The sequence below is a fragment of the Globicephala melas genome, chromosome 11, assembly GCF_963455315.2.
Source record: "Globicephala melas chromosome 11, mGloMel1.2, whole genome shotgun sequence".
NCBI classification, from domain to species: Eukaryota; Metazoa; Chordata; class Mammalia; order Artiodactyla; family Delphinidae; genus Globicephala; species Globicephala melas.
In genome coordinates this window covers 74,848,800-74,870,576 of record NC_083324.2, presented here as the reverse complement: position 1 = coordinate 74,870,576, position 21,777 = coordinate 74,848,800, and the positions used below count along the sequence as shown (strand labels likewise).

At 36.4% G+C, this 21,777-nt stretch overlaps 1 protein-coding gene across 2 annotated transcripts in view; it reads right to left on the bottom strand.

The window, feature by feature from the left end:
* Positions 1–21,777, bottom strand: part of CD2AP (CD2 associated protein) — a 102,797-nt gene that overhangs the window by 80,594 nt on the left and 426 nt on the right. The gene's annotated exons all lie outside the window — the stretch shown is intronic.

The following is a 21,777-nucleotide window of genomic DNA, read 5'->3' as shown; positions in this document are numbered from 1 at the left end:
CTAGACTTACTGTGGTGATCATTTCTCAAAACATATAAATTTCAAATCATTATGTTGTACACCTGAAACTAATATACTGTTTATATGACAGTTATACCCCAACAACAACAACAACAAAATCATAAATAAGAAGATGAAAAGGAGGAGGGAGGGAAAAGGGAGGGGGAGGATGTGGAAATTTTAAATATTAGGAAGATTAACAACAGCTATATAAATCAGGAGTTAAAGTATTCTAAGATCCCTGTATGGTACAGAAGGAGAGTAAAGGTAGCAATTAATATTAGATTTTTAAAAGTGAAAAAGGCATGTGGTAATCACTAAAATAATACAGTATAAAAATGCTAGACACAAACAAACAAACAAACAAACCTGACTTGCAGTTTCAGCTCCAACATGGAAGAAGCTTGGAAACTGTCACTCCCACCCTTACAAGAAGAAAGTTAAACAAATGGAAAATCAGTGACTTTCCTTGGACGCTTCAGAGAATTTAGGACACTGGGCAAACCACCACCTCAAGATACGGAGAGACAGGCATATCCAGAGAGTCACAGCTAAGATCTACTAGATCATCTCAAGTAGAAACCACTGGAGTCATAAACTGGTAAGAACGCTTGTACTAGTTTCCCAGGGCTGTCATAACAAACTATTACAAACTAGGTGACTTAAAACAAACTATTTTATTCTCTCATAGTTATAGCTTTGGTGGCCAGAGTACAAAATCAAGGTATCATCAGGGTTGGATCTTTCTGAAGACTGATATAGAACTGCTCCACACCTCTATCTTGGCTTCTAGGGGCTGCCAGCAACCTCTGGTATTCCTTGGCTTGCATAATTCCAACCTCTGCCTCCATGGCCCTCCCCTTCTGTGTCTCTGTCTCCAAACTCCTTCTCCTTACTCTTCAAAAGTACCCCAGTCACTGGATTTATGGCCAATCCTAAATCTAGGATATCATTTTAAGATCCTTAGCTACATCTGCAAAGACTCTATTTCCAAATAACGTCACATTCATACGTACCAGGACTTAGGACTTAGACATAACATTTTGGGGGCAAAAAGTCAATCTACTACAAAAACTGAAAACAAAACCTTTGATGAATTGCTGGAGGCTAAGTATGGAATAGCATGAGAGTAGAAAACTTCTGGGGACCCCAGTCTCAGGGAAGCCCCCACCCTTTTGTGGGTTTTACTTCCAGGAACCCCACCAGGTTCTCACAGTGAATCTCCTTGTGGTTCTGGCAGAGAGAAAAGGGGAAAGTAATCATTGTGAAATAACCAGTACCCAAAACACAGACCTACTCTCCAGGAAAAAGACTTCACCAGGTCCTGATCCGACCTGTGGAAAGGGTATAAGGGCATTTCTCTGATTCCAGTCCCTCTTACCTTTCTGTCTCACATGGAGAGGTGAAGGGGTGGGGAAATAAGAAAGACCTCACAGTCCCAGGACACAGACCCACCAGTAGTTTGAGATTTAATTGTAAGATTATAGGATGCTTCCTCTTCCCAGCACCTTACAACCATACCCATGGGGCTCCATTATAGTAAGTTAATTACCACTGAAAGAGTTACATAATGCAGATTCTATCTGAGAAGGAGTTCTTAGGTAAACCCAAAGACAGCAGGGAGACAAAAACAAGGACACTAAAGGAATCTGATGCCTCTGGCACCTACAGCTAGAACAAATATTAAAACAGTACACTCCTAGCCAGATTAATATAAAACCTCATACTAGGGACTCCCCTGGTGGTCCAGTGGCTAAGAATCTGCCTTCCAATGCAGGGGACAAAGGTTCTATCCCTGGGTCAGGGAACTAAGACCTCACATGCTGCAGGGCAACAAAGCCCGCAGGCTCTAGAGCCCGTGTGCCACAACTAAAGGGCCTGCACGCCACAACTACTGAGCCCACGCGCCACAACTAGAGAGAAGCCCGCATGCCACACAGAGATCCCACATGCTGCAACTAAGACCCAATGCAGCCAAATAAATAAATTAAAAAAAAAACCTCACACTAAAGACCTATTGATCTCAGCTCCTTTTACCTAATACATCATGTCCAATTTTCAACAAAAAATTACCCTTCATGCTTTTAGAAGGCAAGAAAAACACAGAGCCAGACTCAAGTATACATGCATTTTGAAATCAAACAGGGAATTGTAAATAACTGTAATATATGTTAAGGGTGATAATGGAAAAAAACAGGTAACACGCAAGAACAGATGTATAAGGTAAGCAGATAGAGACTCTAAGATAAACAATCAAAAGGAAATGCTAGAAATCAAAAAACACTGTAACAGAAATAAAGGATGCCATTGGTGGGCTCATCTACCAACTAGACACCACCAACGACAGATTCAAGAAGCTTGAAGATAGGTCAACAGAAACTTCGTGAACTAAAATACAAAAAATAATAATTTTTGAAAAAACAAAACAGAACATCCAAGAACTGTTTGAACAATTTCAGAAGATATAGGGACTCCCCTGGTGGCGCAGTGGATAAGACTCCATGCTCCCAATGCAGGGGGCCTGGGTTCGATCCCTGGTCAGGGAACTAGATCCCACATGCATGATGCGACTAAGAGTTCACATGCCATAGCTAAGGAGCCCACGTGCCGCAACTAAGACCTGGTGCAACCAAATAAGTAAATATTAAAAAAAAAAAAAAAAGATACACATGAAGAAAACCTCAAAGTTTTGGTAGTTTGGTAGTTTGATATAATCTGAATAACTATTTTTTAAATTGAGTTTGTAGTTTAAAAACCCTTCCAAAACAAGAAATCCCAAGGCCCAGATGTTTTCCTGGCAAATTCTACCAAACATTTAAAGGAGAAATCTGCCAATTCTACATGGTGAGATACTACTACACACCTATTAGAATGACTAAAATACCACGAAGATGTGAAGCAACTGACACTCTAATATATCGCTAGTGACAATAAAAAAAACAAAAACAACAGGTATAGACACTCAGGAAAAGAGTTTGGCAGTTTCACATAAAGTTAAACATACACTTACCATATGACTCCTAGCTACACATACTCTGGAGAAGTAAAACTTAGGCTGACATAAAAAACCTATGCACAAATGTTTACAGCAGCTCTGTTCTTAACTGCACAAACTAGAAAAATCCCAATGCCCTTCAATGGACAAACGGACTAAAAAAAAAAAAAAACCTGGTACAGTCATACAATGCAATCCTACCCATACGAAGTGCCTCTGGTTAATGCTGCAAATGCTCCCAAGAAACAGAGAAAAGGCTGAATTGCTTGATAGGTATCAATACACCGATTGAGGTCTGCAGCTGCAGTTGACTGCCATTTCAAGATAACTGAATCCAGGGTAAGAACTATTGTTAAATTTAAAAAAAAAAAAAAAGGAAATTTGTGAAGCTGTCACTGCAGCTGTGCCAGCATAGCGAAAACCATGCACTTTTTATTTCATACTGAAAATACAAGTTTAATCAGGATTGCTATAAGAGAGGCATACCTATAGACTCTAATAAGATTCAAGAAAAAAAGCAAAGCCATTACATGACAACTTAAAGCAAGAGGAAGGTGAAGGATCGAAAGCTGGAGAATTTAATGCCAGCAAAGGATGGTTTGTTAATTTTAGAAAGAGGTTGCCTTTAAAATGCCAAGATAACAGGAGAAACAGCTTCTGCTGACCAAGAGACAGCAGAAGAGTTCCCAAATGCCATTAACAAAATAATTTAGGGGGCTTCCCTGGTGGTGCAGTGGTGAGAGTCTGCTGCCAATGCAGGGGACACGGGTTCATGCCCCGGTCCGGGAAGATCCCACATGCCGCGGAGCGGCTGGGCCCGTGAGCCATGGCCGCTGAGCCTGCGCGTCCGGAGCCTGTGTGCTCCGCAACGGGAGAGGCCACAACAGTGAGAGGCCCACGTACCGCAAAAATATATATATATATTTCCGTAATGTTATACCAAGCGTTCCTGCCTCTCCTGCAGCCCCTTCCAACTCTTCCGTCTCTGCCACCTAAGCCAGCAAGATCAACTGCTCTTCCTCCACCTCCTCACAGCCTACCCAACGTGAAAAGAAGGATAAGGACCTTTATGACTATCCACTTCCACTTAATGAACAGTAAATAATCATCATGCTTACAGTTAATAAACTTAACTGTTGTGTGGTCTTCATGTGAAAAATCTCGTAACTGTACAGCAAGAATGTATGAGATGTTTCTGTTTCATCATCATCACCTAAGTATTCATCATGTAGAACATCGTGTGCAAGACTTGTATTGAAGTAGAGAGCCAGTCCTTACATAGGCATGGGTGATATTTAATATAAAGCTAATGTCTTAGTTTTCTTACTGTTTTATAACTTGGCTTTCAAAGAATTACATTACCATACAGTACATCTATCTCTCTCATAATTGGAGAAACTGTATATTAGCCTATCATCACAGGTGTTTTTTTTAAATGTAACAATATTTACATACTGTATTGTGAATACGACTGCAATATTGTATGCCATAATTTTATAACAATTTATTCACTAAAGGCTAGGCTACCATGAAGCAACCATATCAATTATACTAGGCTACCATAAAGCTTTAATGTTGCTGCTTCTTTATTATCAATGTATGAATCATTAAACCTATAAATAAATACAAATTCATTTTTCACATTATCTTTTCATTTTTGATGTCTAGTGTTAGTAATACCTATAACATCTACAGTGTTTTGTATCATATAAGATAATATTGACTTAGCTACTGATAGACAATTCATCCTGTAAACCAATGACCAATGACATAAATTTATATCAATAAATACAGTACAGTAATAATAAATGTATTTTCTCTTCTTTATGATTTTCTTAATAACATTTTCTTTTCCCTAGCTTACTTTATTATAAAAATGCAGTATGTAGTACATATAACATACAAAATATGTTAAAATAAACTTTATGTTATTTGTAGAGCTCCCAGTCAACAGCAAGCTATTAGTAAAGTTTGGGGGGAGTCAAAAGTTATATGCAGATTTTCAACTTTGCAGGGGGTCAGCGCCCCTAACCCCCGCACTGTTCAAGAGTCAACTGTATATGTGAAGTAGGAACCAAATCTGTAAAATGTATTTATTTTTTAAGACCTAAAACACATCAAAATAACTGTTCACTGTAGAAGTTTATGGGTCATTTTTGTCATTCTCTATCCTCCCTGTATTTTCTAAACTTCCTAAGATGAACAGTTTTATAATCAGAAAGATGTCACTAACATTAGTATCCCATAGTGGACTGTATATACAGAATGTTACTGTGTCAGAACCCCAAATATACAAAATAGTGTTCCTTATTGTAATGTCACTCTTTCTCAGTGAGGGTTTCATTCCAAGGTGATACAGGAGGGTATCTGATGTTTTGTCCCACAATATACACCAAAACATTTCACCTAGTTGTAGAGTCAGTCAGAGCCATGTGGGATATGTTTCAACCATAAAGGAATCATTAAAAAGTTCATAAATCCCATCCGCCCTACTCTCTGATAGAATTCTATAATTCTGTTACCAAACCAAACTCAATACAAAAAAGTTAACACCAATTTTCCAATATCACCTTATTATCTTAGAAACCACAGATTCCATAAAACAAGTCATACGGAACAAGAAATCCTGACTTACAAATGCACTGTTTTTCAAGTTCCTGACTATTTGCTCAATTTAAAACTGCTATCTGCCCCTAGCCATCTATTTAATTATAATGTCTATATTCAGATGTAAGAATTGTTAAGTACTTCAGTATATTTTATAATATCGTCACATACAATATGCATATATACAATATACACAATATATACTACATAAATTATACAAAATGTTCCTCAAAATATTAGAGTAAGTTATAAAAGTTTTGGCAAAAAATATGTTCCAGCAGTAAATATCAGTTCAGTACAATGAATTCCTCCTTAAATAAAATTAAATTACTCTTTATTTTGCTCATCTCGCAGAATTATACTGAGTTAACTTTCATATATTTTATCCACTTTAACATAACCTTTATTCGAAAGTCCAACTTTCATTTCAACACAGTCCATGTTTTTTCCAGTAAAATTAACTTATTCATTAAAAATCAGTTTGTTGTAAGAGCTAATTTTATATACGTTAGAGTAGCATTCTATTTTTAATTTTTCTCAGATAATCAAACTATATTAAAAAACACTAACATCTCACTTATTAGAGCTAAATAAACCAGATCCTTCTGAAGTCAGTAAACTTCAAAATAAATTCATCCTAGATATTTGGGGCTATTTTTGCCAATATATGAATAACCGTCCTAATACCAAAGACCGAAATTGTATATATTTAACTGATCAGTTCTGCTAAGTGATCTCAAACGGCACTAGCACTTGCATGGTTAACTCATCCAGCAATCCATTTCCAAAACATCTCAAAAGATTGAATACTTCAAAGAAGCCTCATCAGGATGAGCAATGAAAAATCAACTGGAGCCACAAGAGATTACAGAATACACAAAGAGATCTGCCAATTCAACATTCTAAAAAGAGATGCTGCAGCGTTGGGTCAGACTCAGCAGCCCAGAGGCATGTGAGAACTTATGAAACTAGGCTGGTTCTTGGAGAGGCTATAAAGTTCCAAGCCTAAAAATCTCAATGAAATGGATAAATTTCTATTTTAAAGAAAAACTAATTACTCAAGAGATTTCTTAAAATCAACAGATCAATAACCCAGGAATAAAATCAGAGAGTGATCTAAAAAAAATGACCTCAAAAAAAGTTACCAAAAATAGTTTCTTTTAAAGGTTAATTCTTTCAGAACTACTATAGAACACAAAACAAGCCCACAAAGGTTCACTATTTTAAAATAATCAGTATTTGAAACAATTTGAATGTTATCAAGACCAAAGACTGCACCCAGAAATGTACTCTCAAATAGATAAGGTTCTAAATAAAATGTCAACAAATGGAATTCAAATGCATAGTTAATTAGCTACCACAACTAAGCAAGGTTTATCATGGGATAGGTTTAATCTTGGAAAATCTAATTTATCATATAAATAGATGTAATACGAAAAACCACATGATCCAAAGATTCTAAAATAAGCATTCAATAAAAATTAACCTTTGTGTGTGTCTGTGTGAACCAGATCCCTCTCGTCACAGTAAAAAGCCTATAGCATGAGGTCTTAACCTCAAGCTTTGCCCCAGAAAACATAAACTTTGAGGCTAAAATAGCAATTCAGTTTCTCTCAGGATAACTAGATTTAGAACATGTGAATTCAGAACTAATTTATATTAGGGTAATGGTTCTCAACCAAGATAATCCTGCCCCATAGGGGACACTGTGGAATGTCTGGAGACATTTTTGGTTGTTACAACTCAGGGAATTCTACTGGCATCTACTGGGTAGAGGCTAGGGATGCTGCTAAGCACCGCCGAAAACACAGGACAGCCCCTCAACAACAAGTAATTTCTGGCCCAAAATGTCAACACAAAACTGCCAGTGTTGAAAAGCTGTGTAAAAGGGGAACATGCTACATACAGATTTTCATCTCATACCATATCCCACAAATTCTAATTGAATAAAAAAGAACACAGTACACACAAACACACACACACTTTCAAACAAAAGGGAAGGAAGTGGACAGGAGGGAGGGAAGGAAATGGAAGTGAATATCAAAATTATGGAGAAAAAAGAAATTTCTAAACTAAAGCAAACGAATTTTCAAAGCAAACAAGTTGAAAACTGGGAATAAATATTTGTAGCAAACAAGACAAAGACAAAGACAAAAAAAAAAAAAAAAACAAGACAAAGAATTAAGAGTATCTGTTAGAACCGAAAAGAAAAATATGAAAACCTAGAATGAAAAACAAGTAAAAGAAAGTGAAGTATTTAAAAAGTACACTAAGCCACTCTAAGAACTTAACCGTCACTTTAAAACAAAACGAAACAAAACAAAAAACATTTTTACTTAACAAATTGGCTGCAGGAAGGGATGGGGGGTAGTGCCCGTGGAGTATTTTTTTTAAACACAATTTTTTTTCAACATCTTTATTGGAATATAATTGCTTTACAATGGTGGGTTAGTTTCTGCTTTATAACAAAGTGAATCAGCTATACGTATACATATATCCCCATATACCCTCCCTCTTGCATCTCCCTCCCACCCTCCCTATCCCACCCCTGTAAGTGGTCACAAAGCATGGAGCTGATCTCCCTGTGCTATGCAGCTGCTTCCCACTAGCTGTCTATTTTACATTTGGTAGTGTGTATATGTCAATGCTACTCTCTCACTTTGTCCCAGCTTACCCCTCCCCCTCCCCGTGTCCTCAAGTCCATTCTCTATGTCTGCATCTTTATTCCTGTCTTGCCCCTAGGTTCATCAGAACCTTTTTTTTTTTAATTCCATATATATGTGTTAGCATATGGTATTTGTTTTTCTCTTTCTGACTTACTTCATTCTGTATGACAGACTCTAGGTCCATCCACCTCACTACAAATAACTCAATTTCATTTCTTTTTATGGCTGAGTAATATTCCATTGTATGTATGTGTCACATCTTCTTTATCCATTCATCTGTCGATGGACACTTAGGTTGCTTCCATGTGCTGGCTATTGTAAACAGTGCTACAACGAACATTGTGGTACGTGACTCTTTTTGAATTATGGTTAAACACTTAATTTAAAAATAGTGATCTTTTTAAAAATAAAAATGTCTGAAAACCAGGCTTAAAAATCTTAAAATTCAGAACTTTTAAAAAAGATTATGCACAAAAATATTAATGGCAATACTATAAAAGTTTTGACTGTTCTGCCTTCATAAACACATATTTTTTGGATAATGAAATATCACCTAATGAAAAAATAATGTAAACAATTTACACAAATTCCAAATAGGTTTAAGTTGTATGAGCAGTCACTAGGGAATGTTTACTTTGGTTTGGGTCAATACAATACAAATAAATAGCACAATGGCATCTAACTGGGTGTGTCAAATTCACCTTATTTCTATTATAGCACTGGTTACATTAGACCACTGAGAATTAACCGGTGTTCATTATAGCAAAGGTCAAAATGTAGAAAGTTATACAAAAATTAACAAAAATATACTCCAATATAAGCTTTATTGCCAAAGAAGTAGTTATATAATAAAAAACAATTTAATGCTTCCACCCCTTATTTCCTATTTAAAAAAAGGTTTTTTTAAAATATTTTTATTTTCAGGATTAAATATTCTTTTACCATAAACCAAAAATTTTTACCAGAAATTTATTTCCAGGACTATCTTTACCATAAATGGAGAAATGAAAAACTGATGAGCATTGCTTAATGTCATTAACCAATGACATTTCATTATTTAGGTCCCCTACAGTTACCCAGAGCTATTAGTCAAAACACTAATTACAAGCACAGTATCATCCCTAAAGTTCTTTTAGCTATATGTATAATATTAGAATTTCTGTCATTTACTTCCTCAAGCTTGTTAAACACAGAACTGATAAGCATAACATTTCTTATGTTTTTCAGCAGAGATAAGTAAATCCAGTCATTCTTAAGATATCAAATAGAAAACCCACCCCTCCTTTCTGTGTTTCAAATAGAGTGTGAAAGTTTGCAAAGTACCATATACTCTTACCACATATTCAAAAAGAAGAAAAGCAAATGTGGTATGAGGAAGTTTTTACACAGTATTACATTCCTTTAAACATTACTAAATCAGATCAATAGGTGACAGATATCCACAAAAATACCTTAAGCAAAGTTCAAAAATGAAAAAGGATTTAATCTCACAAAAACTGATTAAGAATTAGCCCCAAACAAAGAAATTACCATATACATGTGATTAATGTCTCCTCCCAAAATAATAAATCCTAAAAACAACAAACATATAAAATCTATCTAAAAAGCAAATAAGTTGGAAAACTCAATTAAATATTCCTCAGATTTTTAATCCACTATTAACTCTGAAAAAACACTAGAAATTAGTTTTAAGCACATTTCAAGCCAGATTTTTTTAAATACCAATGAATATTTGTCATGAAGTTTTATAGAACTCACCAAAAAAAAAAAAAAAAAGAAAGAAAGAATCCTCTGATACCCTACTAGATAAATGAGTAAAAGACCAATGTGTAACACACAGTTAAAATTTGTTGTCTTTTAAGAGAAAATAGTTACCCAAATACATGAACAATGTATAACACCAACTCACAATTTTCAGGTAATAAATATTTAAGGTTCATTTTTAAACCACACTGACATAATTATTTCAATTTATGTTACTTGCTCTGTCTAGCTCAACATTTTTCTCCTTTCCCAAAACGTTTTAAAAAATAATTAAGAGGAAATGCTTTGATCAATGCAAGTTTGATTCTGCCTTCTCCATACCCTGTCTGACCTTGGGTGAGTAACAATCTCTTTAACTTTAATTTCTGAATCTGAAGAATGGGAACAGTGATATTTTACCCAAGAATGCTCTTGTGGGATTAAATGTTCAATAAAATGTCTAGCATTGGAAGCATTTCCTAAATGATAATAATTAACAAAATATCAGCTAAAAAGGAATATTAAGCTTACCAAAAAGTGGGAAGTTGCTATAAAAGACAATTTTACTCACTTTCTAAGCAGACTTTAAAAACATAATGAAGTTATACAGACAACTGCAAGAACCTATAAGAATAATCAGAATCAAGAAAAAATATGAAGTAATTATTTGAATTTCTCTAAGCATCCACCAAAATCTCTAAGCATCTTATGTTTCTAAGCATTCACCAAAAATAAATACATGCATACAAAAAACAATAATTTAAATTCTTAGAATCAAAGAAGTGCTAAATGCAAATGATCCCCAAACACCATCTGGCCAGGACTGAGAGCAGGGGACTATGTTTCACTCATCTTTGTATTCCCAAACCCCATCACAATGCCTGACATACAGTATGTACTCAACAGCTATTTGGAGCATTGAAATGAAAGATATTACATTGTCTAAAATTTTCAACTCTTATTTGGGGACTTCCCTGGTGGTCCAGTGGTTAAGACTCTGCGCTCCCAATACAGGGGGCACGGGTTCGATCCCTGGTCAGGGAACTAGATCCTGCATGCTACAACTAAGACCTGGTACACCCAAATAAATAAATAAATATTCAAAAAACAACCTCTTATTTAGGCACAAGTATAATCATACTCAACATTCATTCAGGACTTCCCCGGTGGTGCAGTGGTTAAGAATCCGTCTGCCAATGCAGGGGTCACAGGTTCAAGCCCTGGTCCGGGAAGATCCCACATGCCACGGAGCAACTAAGCCCCTGTGCCACAACTACTGAGCCTGCACTCTGAAGCCTGCGAGCCACAACTACTGAGCCCACGTGCTGCAACTACGGAAGCCCACGCGCCTGGCGCCCATGCTCTGCAACGAGAAGCCACTGCAATGAGAAGCCCGCCCACCGAAATGAAGAGTAGCCCCCGCTCACCGCAACTAGAGAAAGCCCACGCGCAGCAACAAAGACCCAACGCAGCCAAAAAAAAAAAAAAAATTCATTCAGCAAATATTGGAGTGGCTGCTACTAAAAGGCACTTGTTCTAGGACCTGGATACACCCAAAAAAACAGCAGGGCAGGATAAGGAGGATCAGAAATACCTATTTTCCATAACCCAAAGGACATCTCTCAGAGGAACAGTTAGGAATTCGTTCTACATTTTATAGTGATTAAGAGTACCTGGATTCAGTATTTATTACTTTCTACTTCTGTGCTTGCTTCCTAATCTGTAAAATGAGAAAAATAACAGTACACAAAAATGTATATAGATTTGTTGTGAGAATTAAATGAGATGATGCTTATAAAGTGCCTAAAACTGTGCCTTAAACAGAAGTACTTAATAAATATTCACTAAATGTTAACACCTGTCATAATATACTACAATCTCCCCACTAACGATTAAGCAACAGGAGTGTGAGGATCTTGCCCACCTGCTTATTGAGTGCTTCCGTCTGTGCTGATAGATACAGACATCTCAAGAAACATTGTCAAATTTAAACCAAAGTATTTACTGACAAGATAGAATTATAATAATTATTATTATTATGGAAAAAACAATTAGTGTGGAATATGATTAAAAAACTAGAAATGTTAGAATGTAGGGGGGTAAAAAAATCACATAATAGCTATTTAACAGTCCTTCAGAACGTTTTTCTGATCACAGACCTCACTGAAAATCCAACAAAAGATATAGACACTTTACCCAGAACAATGCCATCACATAGGTCCATGCCAAATTTTACATGTTTAAAACTGACAGGCTTCTGAAATATTTTTCCCGTGTCATTTCTGAGAACTTATTCCCCAATAATTATGTCTGTGTTTTTCTTTTGAGCTCTTACCAACAGCATTCATGTCTGTGAAATGTCACACTTAAATCTTACTTATCTCTGAAGTTAAGCATTATAAACTGAAAGAACAGCTCTCTTATAACTAAGGCCAAATTATACACTCAAGTCATTCAAATGTCAAAAGCTTCAAATTCTCCAATATACCAACAGGCCGACTGCCAAAAAATCAATTTAGAAGAAGAACTAAACTTCAAGCTTATTACATGCAATCTATTAAACTGAGCATTTTTTTCCATGAGAAAATATACTTGTTATTTAATTACAATAAATTATTTATCCAAGATAAATAATTAAATATCTAATACAAAACTAATCAGATAAGGCCAAAAATGGTTTATTTACCATTAACAAACCCTAAAATAGTTCAATTCCTTACATAACGATTTTAACTGCACAATACTTTAAAAATATTTTAATATATACTCTCGTGAGATTCACAAAAACCCTTAAGATTTACATTCTAAAATTGCATTTCCCAGCTGGTAACCACCAGCCACAGGTGACTACAGAGCATGTGAATTACGGCTAGTCCAAACTAAGATGTTTTATATATATGTAAAATACACACCAGATTCCAAAAACAGAAAATAATATATACTAATTAATAAGTTTTTATAGTGAACATGTTGAAATAATGTATTTTCTTTAAAACAACATACCCATAATATCCAAATTAATTTCACCTTTGCTGTATTTTTAACATGGCTATAGAAAAATTTTAATTATACATGTAATTTATCAATTTAGTATGCCTCAAAGACCATATGCATACTTGCTTCATGATACCCATTTAATATTATATAATTTTACAGTTCAACAACATTGTTCAAGTTATTTTAAACAAACTTTCTGGAGCAAATTAAGCCTTTATGCCTCAATTTATTTAACAGGATAAATTGGAGAATCATACAGAACTGTCTCATATGCAAAATAAGTAATTTCCCCTTTATTTATTAGAAGTATGTAACATCAATGTAACATACATGGAGTAGGCAATCTGCAGATCCCCCTGACAAGATGTTTAATATCCCATATTACTGATTCTCTACTAAAGGGATTTAAGAGTCTCAATGAGTCATACAGAAAGGGTTAAAGAGTTCACAGTTGACCCTTGAACAATGTGGGGGTTAGAGGCGCCAACCCTCCTCACAGTTGAAAATTCAAATATAATTTACAGTCGGCCCTTCGGACGGGCGGTTCTGCATTCACAAATTCAACCAACCACAGATCCTATAGTACTATGGTATTTACTACTGAAAAAAATCCACATATAGGTGGACCTGCGAAGTTCAAACCTGTGTTATCCAATGCAACCGTACCTGTAAAAAGAAAGTTAGACCTCATCCACCCCAATTACTCCAAATTAAAATATTATTGAATCACAGACTTAGTGGACACACAGCAAGCTCCCAATTTTCTGCTAGTTACTAAGTGTTAAATTTTTTAGAATAAAATAAGTGATGGGGTCTCTGGCATCCATAAGCTCAGGGCAAGTAAGGTTATTACATATGAAAAAAAAGAATAACAAAGGAATTTTTATTTAGGCTTTAAACTGTGAGATTTAATCATAAGTTCAGTTGGGTTGTATAGAATATAAAGAATACAAGAAATTTAGGAAATTTTTGTGGGAAAGAGGTTATCTTGAAATTTAAAGTATAGCCTTTAGGTTTCCATTTGACATTCATTCTGAAAATTCTGAACTCTCAACAGATTTACTGTCATCATTTAAGGTAATTTTAAAATTTTTTATTGGAGTATAGTTGATTTACAAAGTTGTGTTAGTTTCTGCTGTACTAAGGTAATTTTTTTAACTGCTTCATAAAATGTGTTTGACAAGAATGTTCTAATTGGTAAGTAAAAATACAGTCTTCGTCTTAAATAGCTTGCACACATGCACATATGCACAAACATACACACACCCCAAAAGAGCAAGGCAAAATACTCATCAGGGTACTTTCTGCTGCAGCAGGAGTGTTAATTAAAGTCTAATAAAAAACTTTGATAGTAAAACACATTTCTAACTAATTAAAAGTGTAACAAAGAATTAGAAAAAAAAAACATGCAGAAGAATATACATTTGAAAGACCAACTTTAAATATGTTTCCGAAAAACATTACATGCTACTTTAGCCAAGACTGTATGGTCTCAATTTTACAAATATATGAACTTCTGTACTTATAATCCAAAACAAACAATTTGGCACTTGATTATTACGATAATCATGATAAATACAAATACTCTGGGAATGGCACTCTTATAGTTAATAAGGTCAGTCTAGGTGTTAGGTAAAGTTCTGGCCTCCTCAGTACTGGGGCACTGATAGACACTAAGAAGGTTAGGACACTTTGAATATTTCAGGTAAAAGGATCTTGAAGATACCAGTTCAAATGAAGGTGTGCTTCACTCTAAAGACAGTACCAGGAGTAGAGAAAAAAATATCTTGGCTACTGCCAAGTACTCACTATGTCACTGGTCAGACTTAGAGATGAACAAATCCTATTTGCCTTCCAATGCAGGAATCTATATCCTGATCTTCCTTATACTTCTCTTATTACATTTTAACATTTCTGACACTGGAATATATTTTCTTAATGTACTATGTTCCCATTTCTCATTTGGATTTCTGATGATTCACATGTTAAGTTTTATTCCTACCATGTTAATTCTTACTCCTATCACAACACTCTTAGCCATCCCAACACTCTGATGACACTCATCAACAACTGTAGGTAAGGAGACATGGGAGCATTTACATCAGAATCTCCTGTGTGAAATTTTTAAAAATCCAGATGATTCTAATAATATGCCCAACCTGCAACACTGTTGTAAACTATCTGAGGCACCAAAACTTATATTTGTCCTAATTCTCCTAGCACCTAGCATGGCATTAATCACATTCCTCACGTTAAGGCAAATACTTCTTGATTAATCTCTCATCCGAAGCTCCTTTCCTTGACAATGTGACCTTGTGACAGAACCTTTCTCTTAACGTTGGTGGTAACTGTTATTGTTACCATACTTAAAGTATTTTTCTCCTAGAAACTCTTAGTGATTAGATGCCACACAGTCACCCTCTGAGAATTACCTGGACACTGAATCATTAAAAACAACCTGAGGGACTTCCCTGGTGGCACAGTGGTTAAGAATACACCTGCCAATGCAAGGAATACGGGTTTGAGCCCTGGTCCGGGAAGATTCCACATGCCGCAGAGCAACTAAGCCCGTGCGCCACAACTACTGAGCCCACGTGCCACAACTACTGAAGCCCACGCTCCTAGAGCCTGTGCTCTGTGACAAGAGAAGCCACCACAATGAGAAGCCCGTGCACGGCAACAAAGAGTAGCCCCTGCTCGCCATAACTAGAGAAAGCCCGCACGCAGCAACGAAGACCCAACGCAGCCATAAATAAATAAAATTAAAAAGAACCTGAGCTATGTGGCACTAAAATAGATACGGGAATTCAGGATCCCATGTTAGTCATCTCTGGTTTGCAAATTAGTGGAGAAACAGTATGTGATCATGATGGAAAGTTGAATAAAGTATACAAAATTTTAAAGATTAAAAATGCAAGTCTAAAAAGAAAAATGCAAGTCTACTGGAGGCACTGGAAAGTAATGATGTGGTATAAAGAGGTTCTAGGAAAAAAAGAGTCCATAACATGGCCATATCTGACACTAGATCAACATTTCAGGCTAGATATCAATTTAGAATAATGAATTTTTAAAAAGCAGAGTTTCTTATTAGAATAAAAGCTCCTTTAAGTACAAACAACCAAAAAATACACTTTCAGCTGAAAGAAAAGAGTAAGTATGAGGATAGAACATTCAGGCAACTGAGGTCTTCAGAAACTATCAAACAAAAACCAAAAAACAAAAAAGATGTGAAGTTAAATTTAGCCCAAAGGAGGATTTAGGAGCCCAGAAAGAAAATACCTAACTCACTTGGTGCTAAAACCAAGGTTAGAACTGAAAATTGAAAGTACAGCACAGGGACTTCCCTAGTGGTACAGTGGTTAAGAATCCACCTGCCAATGCAGGGGACACGGGTTCGAGCCCTGGTCCGGGAAGATCCCACATGCCGCAGAGCAACTAAGCCCGTGCACCCGTGCACCACAGCTACTGAAGCCCGCGTGCTCTAGAGCCCGTGCTCCGAAACAAGAGAAGCCACCGCAATGAGAAGACTGCGCACCACAACAAAGCACGCAGCAACGAAGACCCGAGGGAGGGAGGGAGGTAGGGAGGGAGGGAGAGAAGCACAATCTTGGGTCTGAAAAGCCCTAGTAAGATTATGAAGGGAATTCTATCTGCTTAATAGCAATAAATGAACCTGTGAACTAGTCTGAACATCTATCTAACAGAACATCTATCTAACATAAATCTAAAAGAAAGCTGTGGGTAGTATGGTGTGGGGGGAGTATGCGGGAGGACTGAAAAGGGCAGGTATACTATACAAAAAACAAACGAACAAAAAAACAAGAAAGCTCTCTCTAATAACCAGCCTAATAACTAGCCTAACACAACTTCAGTGAAATTGTTCAGGGATCAAAAATGAGTAGTACTTTCAAGTTTCTTATGCCTTACTTGCCCATTTATTATTATATTGGCAGTTATGACTATTTAACACTGTTAAGGATTGTGCACTTGTTTCTGAAACAGAAGGGTATGCTGAAACTTTGTAATCTACTTTGCCTTGGGTGTGAAAGGAGAAGAACAGGTGAAAAATAAATAGCTGCAAAGAGCAGATGTATCAAATCCCTGAGACCAAATAAACAGAGGGAGCGCTAGACCGTGAGCAAGAAATATCCTCAAGCATTGAGACAGAGAATCTCCTTTCACCCCAGTTACCCAGGGCCACTTGTAACACACATATAGATCCAGCTACCGACGCAGTGCCAAGCAGAAAATATATAAGCTCTACAGCTTAGGAGCTCAGTATCTTGTCAATATTACTGCTTGCCACATCCTAAACAATTCCAATAACCAAGCTCACTTTTGTTCCTGGGAACAAATAGCTACCTTGTATCTCTCATAAGAAATCTGGACCCTGTCTGGTTCTGCTTCCTGGTTCCGAGGTCTTCAAGGCCTACTGCTAAAACTCATTTCCTCCCTTTTCCAAGATGCCAGCCTGAACCTCTACCTAGTACCTGCTACCCACCACCATCCCACTCCCACACCAACCTGGCCAAGTCCACCTGTCTGCACACTGTCTTTTGCTACTCTTATCCCTCATGCTGAGAGGCTAACTATAGTACCTCCATCCAGATTTCCAGGCCAGTGTTCTGGCCTCTCCATCTAGAAAGAGCTAATCCTGCTTGAGGTAAAGCTACCTAGTAGTTGGATATCAAATTCTACCAAGTCACAGATCCATCATGATGATTACCAATTTACCTAAATTTCAATCACATCATATTAGGTTTTATTCCCTCTTTCTTTTCTGAACAGAAACTCTGAAAACTTTCAGATCTTTCACAACTTATACCAGTTTACCTAGGAACTGCTTCTGCAGCTGTCCTGTTCTCACACAAATCAAGAATCATTACACCTTTCTTTGCCTATCTTCAACCTCTTGACATGACACCACTTTTTAAATACATTAGAAAATGGTATCATACTTAAAATACACTTAATGGAGGAAAATATTCCATGACACAGGAGAGGAGGGAAAAAAAATCACAGATTGGATTACTTATAAATAAAAATTTGAAGGTATTTTCAATTGGCAATATGGAATGAACTGAAGGCACTTCATGCTTTTAACTTTATCTTAAATGCCTTAAAATTTAGATCATCTTATTAAGTGAATAAGACATCATTTTACTTTGCTAACCCCTCATTCACGAGAGATATATGGCAAACTTCAGGCTAATTTCTACAGGAAAATATAAAATATTATGAATGTGAATTTTCACCCTAAATGTGATTTTACGGAATTATAACTATTCAAAACTTGAACCCTTGGAAAAATCTGATCACGAGTACTTACTAATTAAGGAACACAACTGATTATTAGATTTGCTAGTGATCCAACTTTGTTTCTTTTTTAAATTAATTAATTAATTTTTTGGTGGCATTGGGTCTTCGTTGCTGTGCATGGACTTTCTCTAGTTGCAGCAAGCGGGGGCTTCTCATTGCGGTGTCTTCTCTTGTTGCAAAGACATGGACTCTAGGCTCGTGGGCTTCGGAAGTCATGGCACGCAGGCTCGGTAGTTGTGGCGCACGGGCTTAGTTGCTCCGCGGCATATGGGATCTTCCTGGACCAGGGCTCAAACCCGTGTCCCCTGCATTGGCAGATGGATTCTTAACCACTGCACCACCAGGAAAGTCCAATCCAACTTTGAAACAAAAATTTCCTAATATTCCTCTTTCATGCTCAGGATTAGTTTAATTGAAGTAAATCCTGAAATTGAAAGGTGAGCTGCCAGGAGGCAATTTCCAGTTGCCACTACTTATTTGTATGAATCAAGATTTTATCAAAAGAGTGAATCAAAGAAAAGAAATAAATCACTGTATTACAGAAGTACACATATTATCTCTAAACCAAGTATATATTTCTGCCCATTAACTGCCTCATAATTTAAACATGTTGACTTATTATATGTGAGGTGGTAAAAAATAATTTAAACTAAAAAGTTCATAACCTTATCTAAAATTAAGAGAAATCCAATCCTTAAAATCTGCTTACTTTTTCAGAAATAAAAAGTTATATATAGTAACACTTCGTGCCATTTGCTTTCTGTCTTATTCCACTCCAAAATGTAGATCTGTACTTTTGGAATAAGAAATATAAGTATTGTCTTACCATCTTTTTCAAGCTCTCCCCAGTTCTTCCACACGGAAGGCCTCAAATTTCCTTATGATAAGCATTCTTCCACATTTAATAAATGCAGAAACTAAAAACAGTGCTTTAGTTTAAGACAACATTCAAATAAGTCTCTACTAACACTCATCCCACTTAGTTTTTCCTAAACTTACTACCAATAATGAACTTTCTCACAGTATATCAAACTTTGGAAGTTATCTTCCCGTTTCTGCATTGATACAAAATCATCTCATCCCACTGGTCCCTCAAAGACAATATCATGCTTCTAACAAAGGTCAAACATTGAGAATTGTTTTTTCAAGTTGATGCAAGATTTAGGGAAAATTATTTGAAAATGAAAATAATAGCAACGAACATTGGCTGTTCTAAGCACTTTACAAGTATTAACTCATTCAATCCTCCTAACAACCTGTAAGGTTGATAGTTTTATCCCATTTATAGATTAAGAAACTGAAGCTCAGTCACAACAGCTAGTAGGTAGAAGAGCCAGGATTTGACCTTAAACTGTCCCAGTTCAGAGCCCAAGCACGCTCTAACTCTCTAGCTGTACCACCTAAATGTTAAGAACCATCATTTAATAGGTATCCAAGTTATTTTGAAACGAAGAAATTAAAGATTTTTCACTTCGTGATGAACCAGATAAAATACCATGTAAATATTTTAAGCTATCGTCTTAAGTCATAAGAAATAAAGACTTCTGACAGCAAAACCAAGTATGTTAGATTAATATTATAGAAAAAACTCCCTTTAAATGATTTTGATAATTTTATTATGAATACATGACCAATAAATTTAAAGTACACATTCATATGACAATATCTGACAAATACCTTTCAAAAATTAACTGCACCCAAGTAATCAACCTTTAAAACACATTCTGGGTAGTCAAGTTGAGAGTGTACAAACATCACACTTGACCAAGATAATCTGGCAACTCACTTAACCAGAACACGGCAAAGTCACTGAGAAAAGGCCTCTGAACAATCAAAATAAATACTCCAATGTCCAAGTATTGATACTCACTTTTCTCAAAAGAGGATCTCACAACTAAATAAGGGTCAACTCATTTTTACCTTATGCAGAATTACAAATTTGATTTCTGGAGGAAAAAATGGCGTAGAAAAATTACCAGTGGGAAGGTGAAGGGGGACACCGATCACAGTGACAAGCACATCCAATAGGGAAGCAGAAAAATGCTTACTTAATAACTTCAAAATGCAAAGAAATCTGATCTACAGTCCTATATACAATCCAACAGATCCTCACGGCCCACAGTAACTGATGGTCACAAATGATGACCCTAGGTCATCAAAAGATTTAATTATATTCTGCATCCTACTTAAAACAGAAAAGAATACCATATTTAATTTTAGTATGATTTTCACTCAAAGTCGTTTTATAATTTGAAGCTTAGAGGATAAACCCTCAATTACCCAGTAAGCTCAACTAATAAATTAGAAAGAAATTCCTTGGAAAGTTCCAAGTAGCAAAGGTTTCACTGTTTCTAAGTTTAAGAGCACTATGTGTACAAAAGTTACCTGAGAGCAAAAGGCAGACAGGAGAGCACAGAAGTAGAAAGTCTAAGAAAACAAAGAAGAGCTAGGCGACAGTCTATAAACGTGCTATCCTTAAGGCATTTCCCACAAAACAGTGTGTGGGCAGTAGGTGCCACATCAGCAGTACTCTGTATTTGTCCTGCTCCTAAATCATTGGTTAGTTTCATGAATTATTAATTTCAGTTAATAGTTTGTTGAGATGAAGCAGTACCAACTCTTTCCTCAACTGCAAGAAGTGATAGCGTCCTTCTGATTGCGCTACAAAACCAACACTGGGATTACTCTTAGAGCATGCATATGCCTTACGGTGGCACACATTTAATTTTAAAAAAAAAAGTTCTCTTTTAAACTGCTTTTCATTTTTAAAGGATTCAGGGAGATAGTGCCTAGCCCACACCGAACTTTGTTATCAAAAACATTGTTACACTACTCAACAAAACTCCCTTTCAAACCGGGCTGCGACACATTCTTTCTGTAGCTCCAAACAAAAACTTTAAAGCACATAGTAAATAACATATAAGGCCTTGTACTTTTCTCCCCTTCTAGCGAGGAAGTCTAACTCCAAACAGGAAACTGCTTCTCAAAGGATTCAACGCAGAAATCCTACCAAACGCCAATCCAGTTCTCAGGAAGAGATTTAATATTTAAGTGCCAACACACTTGCCCAGGTAGAAACGGAGTAAATACTCAAGCTTCCCTGCCCTTGAGGCACCCCTTGGAAGTTTTAAAAGGGAAAAAAAAATTTGCCTTTTCTAACGAACAAATTACAAAATGCTTTAAAAGGCCAATCTATACAAAGGTTCACAGAAGATAAAGAAGTTGAAAGTGCTAGTTTGTCAAGTTTTTCGATCACCCTCCCCCATCCCACCAGGATCGGGGAGGAAAGAAGGGGCTAGGGAAGAAGGAAGGTTCGAGGCTGAGCGGAGCTAGGCGCGGGGCGAGGTGATCGGGCGCCCCCCCCCCATCCCCTCACCTTTCCCGGGACCAGGTAAAGAGGCAGAGAGGAAAGTACGAGATGGTGCACTTCTCCGCCAGAAGAGCAAGGTG